Here is a 4,769-nt window from a genome sequence, read left to right as displayed (position 1 = left end):
AACTCAGAGAGTGGGGTGGTTTTCCTGGGTCTACTCATGACTTTTTGAACTGGGGTCCGCTAAAAGCACTTCAAAGGCTATCCAGTGTTCTTCCCTACCCCACATCCCCTCCATTACAACAACAGGTCCTTCAGTATGGGGATGGTTAGATGGTTTCAATCTCACACACAGCTTTTAAGTTCCCGAGATGGGTTGCCAGAGTTGAAATTTACCGAGCAGTGGTATGCTGGAGCTGGCTCTGGAGAGATCGGGGCAAACTTTCCAGAAACTTGGAGAGCTGCTTGCTGGCCGAGGTAGGGGGTATTTATAGCATGGGAATTATCAATGGCAACAAATCAAGGCTTTTCACTTATTTATTTGCTTAAGTGCATACCATTTAAAAGTGTCCACATATTAATTCATTCCTTCAAGGCTTTGTTAAAACGCCACCTCCTTTTTGCAGCTTTCTCTGATCCACTGAGCTAGTCCAAGTGCCTGTCCCAATAGTACTTTATTTCGAAGCTCTTTCAGGAGACGAATCATTTTCAAACAGGAGGCATGAATGTTTATTTTCTTTCTGGAATCTTAGTTTATTTTGCGTTGGGTTGCCATCAGATTTGTAAGATGTTCTTTGAAGTGTCTAGTGTGATGCCTTGCAGGTTTAGCACTCAGAAAATATTATATAAACGGTCAGTAAAACATTAGCCCACCAGTGATCCAACATTCTAGTTATGTTCAGATACACCATTGGTGCTGTGAGACCTCGGTTGAGGTGCTGCCTGTGGGAACCATCGTGGTGCCAGGGTATCGGCTTGACGTCATCCAGGGAAGGCAGGAGTAGACGTGGAGGAGAGGGTATGAGCCCCTGTACTTCATTTTGGCTGAGATAACACTCCTTATCTTTTTAAAAAAGATTTTATTATTTATTTATTCATTTTATATTTAGAGAGGGAAGGGAGGGAGATAGAGAGAGAGAAACATCAGTGTGCGGTTGCTGGGGGTCATGGCCTGCAACCCAGGCATGTGCCCTGACTGGGAATTGAACCTGCAACACTTTGGTTTGCAGCCCGAGCTCAATCCACTGAGCTACACCACCCAGGGATACACTCCTTATCTTTTTAAGACTCGTCATTCACTCCATTTCTTTGAGTATAAAATTGCTCTCATTAGGGAAGAAGGTAGGAAGGGATATACCATCTTGGGAATTCAAACTGATGAATTACTTCAGAGGGTACAAAAACAAAAACATCAAATATTTTTGTTGTTGTTTTTGTAAGATAGGACAGCTGTGAGTGTGCGGAAAGAAAGGAAGAGGATGCAAAGGAGAGGGAGTGATTAGAATTTAATCCAGCCATTTATTCACTTATTCACTCAACAAACATGTATCGGGTGAATAATATATTCCAGATATTGCTTTAGTGCTGAGGATATACAGATAAATAAGAACTTATGCATCCACATGGAAATTGCAATCTACTGGAAATTGAAGGTGAAGAAAATGTGTTTAGAAAGAGATTTCCTCTAGATTAGGGGAAATTAAGAGCCACAGGAATGGCAGATTGATAGACCAAGAGAAAACAGTTTTATAAAGTGATGTGTGTTATGTCTAACAGAGAAATACACCGCTTCCCCCCCCTGTGTAATTGGAGTGGAGTTCAGATGGAGAGAGATCGGAACGTGGGTTTGAATAGATCGCCCTTCCTGCTGCCCAGGTGGAGACTTCTGAAGAATGTATGTGCTGTTTGTTCTCAGCAGAGCCATTCATGCTGAAGAGCTCAGCTACGTGGCTAGTAATTAGGAAGAAGCAACGAGGGGCCTATTTCCCAGCGGCCTCCACCCTGCCCCACCCCAGTCCCCCGCAGCTTCCGCCTGCACATTTGTGCGATGGAGGCAGCTCTAGCACCCCTCTCCTGACAGTGGCACCGAATAAACCACCGAGAGTCATTTTGCACTTGCCTGGGGATTTTCAAGAGCGGTTCTCAGAGTGCATCTGGGCTGCCACACGCCACAAAGAGGACTAGTGTTTCTCTCTGGCTTTAAAGGAGGTCTCATTGTAAGAATGAACTTGGGTTTTATCTCTCCCTTTGAAACGGAACACATCAAAGCGAGACATCTGAAGGCAAAGTCACAATGATCCCCAATCCAAAGCCAAGTTCAAAAACACAGAGATGAGTTGTGTTATCTCAGAATTGCATTTGCTGGCTGAGGTGGAGGACAAAGAAAGATTAACTCGCAAACATAGAACAGACCTTGAAATCCCTCTTAGTGGCAGGCCCCGGGGCACACACCCAGCAGGACACTTAGTTTTTAGAAGCCGGGGAACAGTGGCACGTGGGACGCAGGAGGCCTCATTTCCTCCCTCTGAGTCTGAAATGTACAGTTATCACAGCAAAGCGTGTTAATGATTGGGTGATGGATGAGGAAAACCAGGCTCGGTAAGTTGTTACTGAGAAGCGTTTCCTTTGGGGAGCTCAAGTTCACGTGTGTGAGGGCTGCATCCAGTGTCAACACCGTAAGTGTAGCAATGGTTTCCCACATGCCACAGCTCCAAAGTGTAAGTCCCAGTAAGGGGCACCTGACTGTCACTGAGCTGGAAACCTTACACTGAATGACACCAGTATCAGTCGTGTGACAGGATTCTTCATGCTTTCTGGCCCAGCTGGGTTTCATTGTAGAGAAAAGCATTTCAGATCTATCCAGTTTTTTTATTCCTTGTCATCTATTACTCTGTCTACTTTTTGCTCTAGTCATACTGGAATAGTTTACTTACTCATTTGCATTCAACACATAGGGCAGGCCAATTTTTGATTCCTGGAGAACACCATCTTCTGTTGTCTCGGTTTGGGCACCCCAGAACCAGACCCTGACACAAGGACTTGAATTCGAAGAGTTGACTCGGGAAGTGAAAGAAATACAGGAAGGGAAGTGGTTGGTGATGCTCGGAGGGGAGGGCAGCCAATGAGAGGCACTCATCCTCCATGGTAACTGGAGTTACCATGACCGTCTGCACTGGCCAAACTCATCTTCCCCATTGGTAAATGAATTCCTATCCTGCAGGATTGTTCTGAAGATTAAATGCCAAGCCAAATTGCTGGGGACCTGGTACACAATGACTGCCTGTCATTATTATTATTGCTGCAGCAGAATAATGAGAGAATAAGTAACCTATGCATGGATCTTCTGGAGGTAGACATTGTCTTGAAGGCAGCATTATTATGTCATATCAGGGAAATGGGAAAAAAAATCCACATCTTATATCTTTAGCCTGAATCTGTAGCTAGAAGATCAGAGAATCTTCACTCTTGTACTCACGAAGTGCTTTCATCCGAACACACGAGACATTCCACGGAAGCTGTTTGAGATTTCCACAGCTCTCTCTCATCTCACGTTGCGAGTGAAAGGCACACTTTCAGAGATGAGTGGAGCCCAGCTGAGCGTGAATGGGGGTGGGGGGGGAGCGGAAGTTCCCTCCCGACATCATTTCCGAGGTTAGTGATTTGTTAAACTCTCATGATGCAAAGAAGAGCATGGAGAGCCATTTCTTTCCTTTGTGTCCAGTTTAAATGCAGACTTGAAGTTCCTCGGCAGTGTGTTTGCCCGTTAATGCCTGTGCTCTGTCACCCTGGAGAGTACTTCGGGTGTCCTGAGTTCAGCTGGGTGGGTGGTTTCAGGAAGGAGTCACGGCATTGCAGGGGCTGCCTCTCATAGGGGTGATGCACAGACCCAGAAATGCACAGAAGCTTCGTTCTGTCCCCGGGATGGTGGCCTGGCCGAGGGCAGGGGGACGGAGTGTCCAGGGCCAGCAGCTGGCCAGAAGTGGCCTCTGGCATGTCTCTCTAAAGATGGAAAAACATAGCAAAAGAAGAAAGGGTAAGAGTACACCATGGTCTCATTAGCATTTGCTTCTTGTAGCCCTGGAAATGTCAGTCACCAGTTGGTAGCAAAATAAAGACGTAATGTTACTGATAATGAATTAAATTGTGGCCATTTGCATTGGAATGTCATGATAATGATCTGAAATTACCATTGTATATATTCCCCTTGACAGTTCGAAATTGGACTCCAAGCTAATAGTATTTTGGATGAACTTTAAACCAATGAAATTGCTTTGAGTGCACTCCTTTTGGCAAGCCGTGCGGATTCGGGAAAGTTAATTTACCTCTGCTTTTGTTCAAGCTGTTTGGTAATTGATGAACATACCATAAAAGTTTTAATGAATAACCACAGGGACCATTTAATTTATTTACTAGGTAGAAGGGAAATGTACTTGATTACCTTTCCTAACCTGGCTCTCCCAGTGAAGACGGCGCAGAATGCGTACCATCTTTGTGGGGGTGGGTATGTGTGTGCACACGTGTGCACACACAATCTCTGTCACACGAAACATTGCAGGCAAGTATTTCCAGAAGGACTGAATGGAGGAGTTGCATTTTCTCCCATCGGCTTTGATTTACAGTTCTGCCGCAAGCCTCAGACGTCGCTTACGGAGGACTTACACCTACGAGCGTGAGGCCTGGAGGCTGGGTTGCAGTGGGGTTACATAGCGGCCCACAGAAACAGCACATACCTTCACAGCATCTGGTGTGTGAATACCTCCCCAGCAACGCTCCCTTCCTGTGAATCAGTTCAAATAAGAGCCACGTTTTAAAAAAAATCATTGGGGTGACGCTGGTTCACAAAATGATACAGGTTTCAGGTGTGTACGGTTCTATGATACATCGCCTGTACCTTGCATTGTGTGTCCGCCACCCCAAGTCAAGTCTCCTTTTATCTCCCTGTTGGCTTTTTTT

Source organism: Phyllostomus hastatus, unplaced genomic scaffold (genome assembly GCF_019186645.2).
Source record: "Phyllostomus hastatus isolate PE091 unplaced genomic scaffold, TTU_PhHast_1.1 phas_scaffold_345, whole genome shotgun sequence".
Lineage (NCBI taxonomy): Eukaryota > Metazoa > Chordata > Mammalia > Chiroptera > Phyllostomidae > Phyllostomus > Phyllostomus hastatus.
Note: the sequence above shows the minus strand (reverse complement) of the source record.